The 12866-nt window shown below is 40.8% G+C and overlaps 1 protein-coding gene across 1 annotated transcript in view; it reads right to left on the minus strand.

Annotated features, from left to right (window-relative positions):
- Positions 1 to 12866, minus strand: part of SCNN1A (sodium channel epithelial 1 subunit alpha) — a 65693-nt gene that overhangs the window by 694 nt on the left and 52133 nt on the right. The window lies entirely within an intron of this gene.

The following is a 12866-nucleotide window of genomic DNA, read 5'->3' on the forward strand; positions in this document are numbered from 1 at the left end:
TAGAAAGGAGAAGAAGGAGAAGAAGGAGAAGAAGAAGAAGAAGAAGAAGAAGAAGAAGAAGAAGAAGAAGAAGAAGAAGAAGAAGAAGAAGAAGAAGAAGAAGAAGAAGAAGAAGAAAGAGGAGGAGGAGGAGGAGGAGGAGGAGAAGTTGTCTTTATTAAGCACCTACTATGTGCCAGGGGTTTATTTGGTTTTTTTTTTTTACAAATATTCTCTCATTTGATCCTCACAACAACCCTGGGAGGTAGGCACTATTATTTTTGCCTTTATACAGTCAAAGAAACTGAGGCACAGAGAGGTTAAGTGACTTGCCCCGGACCACACAACTAGTAAGTGTCTGAGGCTGGAATCACATTCAAGGTTTCCTGATTCCAGAACCAGCACTCTCTCCACTGTACCACCTAGCGGCCTCATTTGTCAATAAAAATAATAACAGCTACAATGATGATGCAGTAGAAGTTAATAGCTAATTATACAAGGCTTTAAAGTTTACAAAGCACTTCCTTCAATTAGCAAGGCCTTGAAGAAGGCAGCGTTTGTTTGTATTATGCTCTACTGACAGACCTAACCCTAACCCTAGAAATGAAGAAAGTGAATCTCAGAGAGGAAAAGCACCTTAGTTATCATCACACAGCTAGCAAGTGTGTTGGTCTTCTGACTCCAAGTCCAAAGCAGCTTCAGATTTCTTGTAAGGGTAATGGGAGTAATCACCAATATTATCATACCTCCATCTCCTCAACCAGAGCCCAACCTCTCAGAGGCATGCTGGTAAATGTTTAACAACTGGCTGAGGGGGTGGGGGAGAACATTGTGGTACACACTTTTAAGCTTAATCTGCAATATTGATATTTTCTTCATCACTTTCTTAAGTCTAAATAACCAACAAAACAATAAATCAAGCCCTGATTTGTAAGCATTTGCTTACGTCCAAAGTGTAAATGTTCACACTGAAATTTAACAATCGGCGCTGCAGCCAATTTGAGCTGGCTCCAGCATAGCCCTGCGGCCAATAGATCTGACCATGGTCCCTTCTAGTGAGGCGACCCCTTTTTGTTGTTGTTTGCTTTGTCCTTGTTCTTGAAGAGGACCATGGCATCAGGATTGGATTTAAGAAGCAAAGGCTTCTACTTGGTGCCCCTAGGGGTACAAAGGGTGGGATATGTCTCGGGTCTGTCTGATAGTTCAGGTTCAAGGGGATCAAAATGAGATGCTCATAGTCCTTCGAACCATTATCAAAAAGGAGGCTTAATTAGCTATAGCATGGAAATGATACTCAACAAAATCACAATCCTTGGCTCAGATAGAAGTCATTCCCTCATCAGCTAGTCAGCCCATTGGGTGTGGTAACTTGGACAGCTTAAGGGACATCCACCAAGTCTGATGGGTATGGATTCCTCATGAACTGGCCTCTTTCCTACCTTTAATGACCAGGATACTGAGTCAGACTTGGCCCTTACCCCCCTAGGCCAATCAAGTCTCAGTGACAATTTTCTTGCCTTTTAGGGAAAAACTAACCTGGCCTTTTTGGGTTCAAAACCACCGAAGGGATTTTGCTGATGCCTCCTATGGCAAACAGTTGTTCATGGGGTGTGTTAGCACTGATTAAAGATATGCTGTAATGGCAGTCAGGGCAGGACTTCTTACACAGCCACAGGAACTGCTAGCAACCTTGTTGTTACATATGCCCTGTGATGAGCTAAACAACCAGGCTGATGCTGTTATAAGGACAAAAGGTTGGAGACCTCATATCAGGGGACCTTGGCAGATATTATTGCTATCACACCCCACACCTTGGTGGTCAGGTCCTTTAAATCAGTCGTGTCAAACTCAAATAAAAATGGCTGCCACTAAACTCAACATAAGGATCCCTATAGGCTGCATATTGACTTAGAAAACCACATATTAGATATTATCTTTGTTTTGTTGTATTTTTATTCATTTTGTTAAATACTTCCCAATTACCTTTTAGTCTGCTTCTAACCAAACTGGGGAGTGTTGGGGGCTGCAGTTTGACACCCCTGCTTTAGGGGACTTTCTACCACTCACAGAGCCTTAGGATCATTATTTGGCAAGCCTAATCTCAGGGATGGAAGAAGCCTAATATAAGCAGCATTGGAGGATGAAGAGAAAAACTAAAGCAGACAAACAACAAAAAGAAACATCCACAGTGATAATTGACCAGCTCCTCAAAGGAGTAACAGAATATGGAAGAGAAGGAAGACTGAAAAGCCTCACCTTTCCCTCCCCATTTTGGAAAGACAGAGACCTGAATCTTGACAATCTAGTCCTTGTAGTGGGCAATGCCACATCTTTGCATTCATGGTGGGGCTGCTAATGATGAAAAGTGGGCATTGAAAAGCATGGAGAGCAATAGGGCCACAGCTCAGATGACACTTTTCTGCTGTCATCAAACCTCAACACCAGTCAAGGTCATTCGTATTAAGGTAGGTAAGAGGTCCTCCTCTGGGATCACTGCTTTGTTGTGGCAGAGGGGCTTATATAGCTCAATGAAATTATGAGCTATGCCATAGAGGCTTATCCAAGACAGACAGGCCAAAGTGGAGAGTGCTGACAAAAGGTGATCCATGGGAGAAGGAAATGGCAAACCACTCTAGTATCTTTGCCTAGAAAAACTCCACGGGCAGTATTAAAATGCCAAAAGATAAGACATCGGAATGGCGTTATCATCCACAGGATCATGAAGAGTAAGACATGACTGAACAACAAAAGGTAAAAGGTCATTACCCTCTTGAATATAACCTGTCGCATTGCCAGGGTCTGTACCCACCAGGGCTTCATCCTCCTTGGAAATTACATCATGAGATAATACCAAATCTTTGTCCCTTTAGAGACCTGTTAAGAGTCTGCCCTCTTCCTCAGGGTCTAAGTAAGGGCTTTCTTTTGCCTTCATTCAGGAACTCAAGGTTACCATTAAGTCAACTAAAAGATCCTTTCTTCCAGGTAAATTTATAATTGTCATATTTATACAGAGACAATTTCACCTTCCCCCATATCATCAGAAAGCAGGGCACTTCCCAACAATTTCACCCATGACTCTCCAAGTCCTTTTTGGGAAAGAGCTAAATGAACAATCCTAGGGGAAAAGAAACTTGTCAGTTTAGGGAAACCTGAGCTGTTGTTTCTCCCAGGTGTGTGGAGCTCCTTGAGGGGGCAGACCATGAGACCCAGGTGATTCCCCAAAGGGGAAGGAACAACAAAAAGGCCTGAAATAATCAACCAGGGCTATGTCTAAAAACAGCCCAACCTTATCAGGTAAGTCCTCCAGGAGTCTAGCTGATCTGATAAACCACTGGAATTTCAGAGGCATGATGAGGAAACTGTTCTTTAATAGGGACAAACTTCTTGCTGGAGGATGGGGAAAATGGGTTAATTTGCTGACTTGGAGCAGGTTAAAGAATACAAAGGATAGATGGGTGCTCTGATTGGCATAAAGATCCCCTTTGGACAGAAGTAGCTGCCTCATCCTTAGGGGGGAATCATGTGTTGCAGTCCCCAACATCATGGCTCCAACTTCCAGTTGGGCAGTGGATTTCTTCCCTTTGTTGTTGTGGTGGTTGTTCCATAGTTTCTATTATATTTGACTCTTCAGGATTCCACTTTGGGTTTTCTTTTTTAATATCTATTTTATTTTTTCCCCCAATTACGTGTTAAAACAATTTTTTAATGCAGGGGTTTTGTTTTTTTTTAGAGTTCCAAATTCTATCCCTCTCTCCCCTCCTTCCCTACCCCCTCCCTGAGTCACCAAGCAATCAGATATAGAATTATACATGTGCAATTATGTAAAACATTTCCATATTAGTCATTTTGTACAAGAAGACTAGAATAAAAAAAGAATAAAGAAAGAGAAAGAAAGAAAAAAGAAAGAAAGAGAAAGGAAGGAAGGAAGGAAGGAAAGAAGGAAGGAAGGAAGGAAGAAAAATAGCATGCTTCAGTCTCTATTCAGACAATATCAGTTTCTCTGGAGACAGATAACCTGCTTTATCATTATTAGTCCTTTAGGATTATCTTGGATCATTGCATTACTGAGAATAGCTAAGTCTTCACAATTCTTCACTGTATAATATTGCTGATATGTACAATATTCCCCTGGTTCTGCTCACTTCACTTTATATCAGTTCATGTAAGTCTTTCCAGATTTTTTTGAAATTATCCTGCTTGTCATTTTTTTATAGCACAATAATATTTCATCACAATTTGGCATAGCTTGTTTAGCTATTCCTCAATTGATGGGCATCCCTTTGATTTCCAATTCTTAGCCACCACAAAAACTACTGTTGTGAATATTTTTGTACAAATAGGTCCTTTTCCCTTTTTAAAATGTTTTTAGGATGTTGCTGGATCAAAGGGTACACACAGTTTGATAGCCCTTTGGGCATAGTTCCAAATTGCTCTCCAGAATGGTTGGATCAGTTCACAACTCTACCAACAGTGCATTAGTGTCCCAGTTTTCCCACATCCCCGCCAACATTTATGATTTCCCTTTTTTGTCATATTAGCCAATCTGATAAGTATGAGGTGGTATCTCAGAGTTGTTTTCATTTGTATTTCTCTAATCAATAATGATTTAGATCATTTTTTCATATGACTATAAATAGCTTTGATTTCTTTGTCTGAAAACTGTTCATATCCTTTGATCATTTATCAATTAGGGAATGACTTGTATTTTTACAAATTCTCTATATACTTGATAAATGAGGCCTTTATCAAAGATACTCGTTGAAAAGTTTTTTCCCCACTTCTATGATTTCCTTTTAATTTTGGTTACATTGGTTTTGTTTGTGCAAAAAAAAATTTAATTTTATATAATCAAAATGATCTAGTTTACATTTTGTAATGCTTTTTATATTTTCTTTGGTCTTAAATTCTTCCCCTATCCATAGATCTTACAAATAAACTATTACATGTTTTCCTAATTTGCTTATGGTATCAACTTTTATGTGTAAATCATGTACTCATTTTGACCTTATCTTGGTATATGTTGTGAGATGTTGGTCTATACCTAGTTTCTGCCATACTGTTTTCCAGTTTTCCCAGCAGTTTTTGTCAAATAGTAAGTTTTTGTTCCAAAAGCTTGGATCTTTGAGTTTATCATATGCTGGTACTATGATCATTCGCTATAATGTAATATGTACCTAATCTAATCCACTGATCCATCACTCTATTTCTTAGCCAGTAGCAGATTGTTTTGATAATTACCACTTTATAATACAGTTTGAGATCTAGTGTGACTAGACTACCTTCCTTCATAGATTTTCACTCATTCTCTTAAAATCATTGACCTTTTGTTTTTCCAGATGAATTTTGTTACTTTTTCTAGTTCTAGAAAATGATTTTGATAGTTTAATTGATATAGCACTGAATAAATAGATTAATTTAGGTAGAATTGTCATTTTTATCATATTGGCTCAGCCTATCCATGAGCAATTAATATTTTTCCGATTGTTTGGATGTGGCTTTATTTGTGTGAAAAGTGTTTTGTAATCATGTTCATATAGTTCTACTTGGGGTTTTCTTGGCAAGGATACTGGAGTGGTTTGCCATTTCCTTCTTCAGCTCATTTTGCAAATGAGGAAACTGAGGCAAACAGGGTTAAGTGACAGGGTCACACAGCTAATAAGCATCTGAGGCTGGATTTGAACTCGGGTCTTCCTGATTCCTGGCCTGGATTTCTATCCACTATGCCATCTGGCTGCTCTATAAACTGTGGGAGGCATCAACAGAATTCCTCCAATGGTTCTGAACAAAAAGAGGAAAACCTTTAATTATCTACTCTTGTTTTGTCCAGGCCCTAGACTACATGTTTAGGCCCATGGCCACCACCTAGAAATGATGGAGATCTTTACTGACTTGTCTCTCTTACACACCAGACATGCAGCTTGGAGCTCAGCCCACTGAAAGGACTTTCTCTAGGGCCTCATCCCTCAGGATATTCCCCATTACCAGACTGATGACCACTGAAGTCCATTTGCACATTCCTCTTTTGTATGGGTCTGAACCATTAGCAAACTAGGAAAAACAACATTCTTCAGGTGCCAGGTTCCAGTCGAGGGGGTGGGAGAGAGAAGTTGAGGAGAGAGGACAGGTGGCATCCACCTGGCTGACAGAGGAATCAGAATGCCAGGGCCAGGATGAGGCATCTGAACCTCTGGAAGAGTGGCAACCTATTTGCCAAGGACACTAACACCAAAGAGATCCGGGTAAAAGCTATTTTGAATATACCATTTCCATTTCATGATAGAGACTTCTTGTGCCCTATCCGTTTTGTTAGAAGAACTATCTTGCATCATCCAAATTATAATAGGTAACTCTGGATGGAGGGTGAGTTCTTGATTTTGCATCATCAGTTCAGTAGCAACTAGGGCCCAGTAACAAGTAAGCAGCTGCTCTTCAAAAGTAGTATAGCAAGTCGCTGCTTTGGGGAGATCGCAACTCCAGAAGCTTAATGGTCATTTGGTCTCACTACCCCTCGGTATCTGCCAAAGGCTCCACTCATCCTGGTCTTTATGGACAGAGATCTCCCAAAACAGGAGCCTCATGGAGTCATAAGGGCTTGGAGTGGGGGTAAAGGTAGAACTATTGGGCAGCCCACTTCAGATCTACCAGAGCTCTACCTGTTCTGGGCCCCACTCAAAAGAGGCAGGCATATGAGTGAGTTTGTTAATGGAGGCCATCAGGATACCCAGGTGGGGAATGTGGGTTCTCCAAAAAAGAGGCCTTCCTTTTTAAACTGTGGGAAAGGGAGTATCAGTAGCTCGTTCTGGACTGTATCCAGAATCATCTAAGTTCTCAAAATCTATTGCATTCCCCAAAACTCGTGTGAGTGGGCTGGACTTTGAATTTTCTTTGGATTATTCTCCCACCTTTTGTCCCTCATATGGGCAACCAATCAACAAGGGCCTCTGCCATCATGGCTTTGTCTAGTCCAGTCAACATAACAAATATCATCATTTAGCAGTAGACATCAATACCTTCAGAAATTCGGGCCTTTTTCAAGCCTCTGCCCACCAGACTGTGGCAGTTTGAGGGAGCCCTGGGGAAGAATGGTATAGCCTACTGGGCTCTCTTCCAGATAAATCTCAGCCATGGGAACAGAGGAAAAGGCATTAGTGAGGTCAACAATTCCATACCATGCCCTGGAGGACCTGGCTACCTGGTCCACCACCTCGATGAAATCAAGAACAGCTGCCAACTTTGTTTAGTTCCCTGTAGTACACTGTAAGCCCTCAGGCATCATCTCCCTTCCTCTCTAACTACAAAGCGTAGTTAATTGTAAGGGAAGTTGGGATAGCAAAGTATTCTGACTTCCCTCATCTCCATCACTAGAAAAGAAAGCTCTTTCACTTCTGCAGGGATTGATGTTGCTAGCTATTAACTACACAAGATGGTTCAAGCAACTTCAAGATTTCTATTTGGCCCTCTCCACCATAACAGAAATATTGATGAAGAGCTCATGATGCCCCTATCCTCAGTCATCTGTCTTCCAAAACCCCTCATGGAAACTAGGGTGCCTCATGAACTCATTGAGTGTCCCCTGGTACAATGGTAGCAGGCCTGACTGCTGGTTTCCAGGATGCCCTTATATCTAAGTGGGGTGGAAGCTTTAACAGATGCCTTAGGCTTGGACAGGCCCTTACTGCCCTGGTGCTAAATCTATGTCCCAGTTTTATCAGTACTGTCATAGGATAGCAGTCTATTGTCTTCTTCATCTCTCATTTTAGGAGCCACTCCCAAAATTCTCCCTGAAAGAATTTATCACTGTCCACCACTCTGCATTTAGGAGGAGAGATCAATGTCTCTTTCCCCCCAAACCCAGGGAGTTTTTTTGTACCAACAGCTGAATTTACCCCAATGACTACTGCCATTCTGATGTCTTGTGCAAAGTTAGCCATGTGCATATGCCTGCATGGTGATCTGTCATGGAAGCTAATACCTAAATCCTGACATCATTTGAGTGACGCTCTATCCAGAAGGTAAGAGTTAATTGCCCCCAAGTCAGGCTAGTCATAGATTATGGCATAGATTCACTCTTCCAAATCCATTTCTTTGACAAAATTTAACTCCTCCTTTATAGACTACTCCTTACCTTCACCCCAGGGAACCAATTATGACAGGAACTCATCTTCATCTTTATGGGGCCAAGAGTGCCCAGCTCCCTATCTTAACCACTTAAAAAATCCCTATCAAATGATCCTTACCAAATTGATTTAATTGACTTTGTGAAAGTAAGTCCTCCATAATGTGCCCAAGTCACAGAACTCTGTTGCAGGGAGGCTCTCCAAACTGGCTACATTAGATCAATGATGCCTGATAGCCATTGTTCTAATGGCTCATTAGACTAGGGTCATTTAAACTTCTGCAAACCTGCCAGTCCCTTAGTGGTGAAAGCCCACTCACCCTCTACCCTGTGAAGCTAGTAATAGGGTACATCTGAACCTCTCTTACTACTGAAATATATTTCCTGTTCTCATCTTGACTCCCACTCTCATTTTCTTGCTTTAAAGCCATGATCTCAGTGGGACCTGTATTTTCTAGCACAACCTTTCTTCCTTGCCATGGCTGGTTGATTCCTATCCCCAATAGCCCAGCTTCTTTCCTTGCTTTTGCCAAATTCATCAGCTATCCTTCACTGTGCCAAGGCAATATCTCCCTAATCAATTCACTCTCCCGCTCACCAGAGAAGCTGTTCCAAACCTCTTCATCCCTCATTAAGCCTCCCACACAATACCTCCTCCTTCCACCCTCTTAGGTCATATTTCACCCCCCCCCCAAATTGAGATCATTCAATGAGAGTTGCTCCTCACATCTCAAATCACTGACATCTTCCCCCACTATCTCTTCCTTCACCCCTATTTTACCTGAAGAGATAGCCCTTCTGCTTGCCAAAACAAACCTCTCTACAAGCATCCTTGATCCTTCCAGTCTGCTCCAGCAGATTATCCCCACCATCACCCCTGTCCCCATTCTCTCTCTCTTTTTTTTGTTTTGTTTTGTTTGTTTTGGAGGTGGGGAAGGCAGGGCAATTGAGGTTAAGTTACTTGCCCAAGGTTACACAGCTAGTAAGTGTGTCAAGTGTCTGAAGAAGGATTTGAACTCAGGTCCTCCTGACTCCAGGGCCAGTGCTCTACTCACTGCCCATTCTCCCTCTTATCTCCCATTTCACCCTATCCACTCATTCCTTTCTTCCTCTCTACAAACACATCCACATCTCTCCCATCCTTAAAAACAAATAAACAACAACCAAAAAAAAAAAACCCTCACTTGATCTAACTATCTCTGACACCTATCATCCTATATCTTTCCTCCCTTGTGTGGCTAAATTCCTAGAAAAAGTCATTTACATTAGGTGCCCCTACTTCCTCTCCTCTCACTCACTTCTAAACCCTCAGTAGTCTTGTTTCTTTATTATTCAACCGAAACTACCCTCTTCAAAGTTACCATTGATTCTTTCATTGACAGATCTAATGGCCATTTTGCTCTGTTTTTCTTTCTTTTTTAAAAAATTAAATTAAATTTTTTACAATTAACAAAAATCCACCTCTCCTCCTTCCATCACCCCTTCCCCACTGAAAAAGAAAGAAAAATTAAAAAAAATGTATAATCAAGTAAAACAAATTCCTGCATTGGCTATGTCTAAAATATATGTCTATATCTACACTCTGAGTCCGTCACCTCTCAGTCAAGAAATAGCGTGTTTCATCATGAGTCGCCCCGGGTACTTAAGTTTTGAGTACTTAACTCTTTCAACGTGTTTGTCTTTACAGTGTTGTTATTATATAAATTGTTCCTTTGGTTGTACTCACTTCACTCTGAATTAGCTCGTACATGTTATCTCAGGTTTCTCTGAAAACCATTCCCTGCATCATTTCTTATGGTATAATAGTATTCCATTACATTAATATACTATAATTTGTTCAGTCATCCCCCAATTAATGGGCACCCTCTTAGTTTCCAGTTCAATGATACCTCAAAAAGATCTGCAATTATTTAACTGACTACATTTAACAATAATTTACAATTTTTTTTCATATATGGGTCCCTTTCCTTGTTCTCTGATTCCTTTGGAGTAATGACCTATTAAGGATATTGCTGATTCAAAGGGCACAGTTTACTAACTTTAGCAGCATAGTTCCAAATTGCTTTTCAGAATGGCTGGACCAGTTCACAATTCAACAAACAGTGCCTCATGGCCCTTTCTTAATTCTTATGCCCCTTGACCTCCCAGAGATATTCGATACTGTTGATCATTGTCTCTTCCTGAACCCTCTAATCTCTTTGAGTTTTTGAGACATTTCTCTCTCCTAGTTTTCCTCCTATCTGTCTGAGCACTCTTTCTCGGTCTCCTTTGTTGTATCTTCATCCAAGTCATACTCACTAAATGCATCACCAACAACCTTTCAAACATCTCAAATTGAAACTTCTATAGGCGTCTCGAACTCACCAGAACTCGTTATCTTTCTCTCAGGTAGTTTGGCAAAGCGGATAAAGTACTAGACCTGGGTTCCAATCTAGTCATTTACTACCTGTGTGACCCTGGGTGCTGTCTGTCTCAGTTTTCTCATCTGTAAAATGGGGCTAATAATAGTACCTAGCTCACAGGGTTATTGTAAGGATAAAATGAGATAGTATTTGTAAAGCTCTCTGCAAACCTTTAAGTGTTATTATTATTATTAACCCCCCCCCCCTCATTTGCCCATCAGTTGGGGAATGGCTGAACAAGTTGTCATACATGATTGCGACAGAATACTATTGTGCTATAAGAAATGATGAGCAGAAAGATTTCAAAAAATCCTGGAAAGACTTCTATGAATTGATGCAAAGTGAAGGGGGCAGTACCAAGGGAACACTGTACACAGTAACAGCAGTACTGCACAATGATCATCTATCGATGACTTAGCTATTTCCAGGAATACAAAGATTGAAGACAATCCTGAGGAACTTAGTGCTCTCCACCTCTAGAGAAAGAACTGATGGAATCTGAACACAGATCAAAGCATACTGGGGTATTTTTTTTACTTTATTTTTCTTGGAGTTTTTTTTGGTCTTTGTTTTCTTTCACAACATGACTAATATGGAAATGTGCTTTTCATGATTGCACATGTATAATAACCTTTATCAAATTGCTTGCCTTCTCAATGATGAGGAAGGTGAGAAGGAATTTGAAACTCAAAATTATAAAAAAGAAAGATGGTTAAAAATTGTTGTTATATGCAATTGGGAAAAAATAAAATATTAAATTTTAAAAAACCACTTTCCTCTTTTTAATTTCACCATTACTTCCAATGACTCTGTCATCTTCCTAGTCATACAAGTCTGCCACCTCTATACCATCCCTGACTTCTCACTTGCATTTAACCCATGTATCTAATCCATTGTGAAATCTTGTCATTTTTACTTTCCCATCTATTGTATATATCCCCATCCTCTCACTCACGCAGCCACTTAGTACAGACCCTCAGTGCCTCTCACACTGAAATAGTGTAATAGTCTAATAATTCAATTGATCCCCCCACCTCATGTAAGTTCCAATACGTCCTCTACTCAGCTATCAAAGTGATCTTCCTAAGGAGTAGGTCTGACCCACGTCACTCCACTACTCAATAAAATACAGCGGCTCCTAGTCTTCTCATACCTTACTCCACAAACCATTAATATTGGCCTCTTTACCATTCCTCAAACACAACATTCCATCTAGTCATCAGGGCAGGATATAGTAAAGAGCATGGTAAATTGTACGGTCTTCAGGAATCCACAAGTCCAAGGCGCCTAGCCTCCACGTGGACCTTTGGTGGCCAGGAAGCTGAATCAGGGAAGCCAGGATCCACAGATAGCTTTGTCTCCTTTTAGGGAAAACCAATGCCATTGCAGGAGGGAAGGAGGAAAGACCTGAACCTACCTCCTGCTGGAAGTGGGAAGACCTCATCAGCTCATGCCTGGGATATTTCCACAGGCCTCTGATTGGTCTCCCTTCCTCAATTCTCTCCCCACCCCAATCTATCCTCCACTCATCTGCCAAAGTGATTTTCCTTAAGCACAAGTGTGACCGTGTGTTTCCACTATTCTGTGAATTCCATTGATTTCCTATCACCTTCAGGATCAAATATCATCTCTTTGACTTTAAAGCCATTCACAAACTGACCCCTTCCTAACTTTCTAGTCCTCTTAACCTTTACTACCCTCCACAAATCCAGCTTACCCAGGCTTCTTGCTGTTCCTCACACAAAATACTCCACCCATCTTGTAACTCTAGCTTTTCACCGGCTGGTCCCCAGTTTTAGAATGCTCTGCCCACTCATCTCTACCACTTAGCTTCCCTGGCTTCTTTCAAGACTCAGCTCAAATCCTACCTTCTACAAAGGCCTTCCACCTTCTTACCTGCCCCCATGCCCCTAGTGCTTTCCCTCTAAGATTACCTCCAATTTATCTAGTACATATCTTATATATACATAGTAGTTTGCATGTTGTCATCCCCACTGATTGATTTTGCCTTCTCTTGTACCCCCAGTGCTTAGCACAGTGCCTAGCACATAGTAAGCACTTAATAAATGCTAATTGACTTGACCTGTTGACTGACTTGAAAACCAAGAACTGTTTTTAGTTGGGGAATGCATTGTATCAATTAATTACCATAAACAGAGAATGTTCAACCTGGCACTATCTTTATCCCCATAATAATTACCTTTCCCCACTTTGATTACAGTGTTAGCCACAATTCCATATCAATCCAACCCTGCCTTCTATGCCAAAATGCTGTAGGGCAATACAAATTCAATTTTATCAGATAGTTCAAGCTCCAGATTGAAATTAAATTAGACACTCATAGTGTGGAACAAGGGAATAACATTTTA

Source organism: Trichosurus vulpecula, chromosome 5 (genome assembly GCF_011100635.1).
Source record: "Trichosurus vulpecula isolate mTriVul1 chromosome 5, mTriVul1.pri, whole genome shotgun sequence".
In the NCBI taxonomy this organism is placed as follows: Eukaryota; Metazoa; Chordata; class Mammalia; order Diprotodontia; family Phalangeridae; genus Trichosurus; species Trichosurus vulpecula.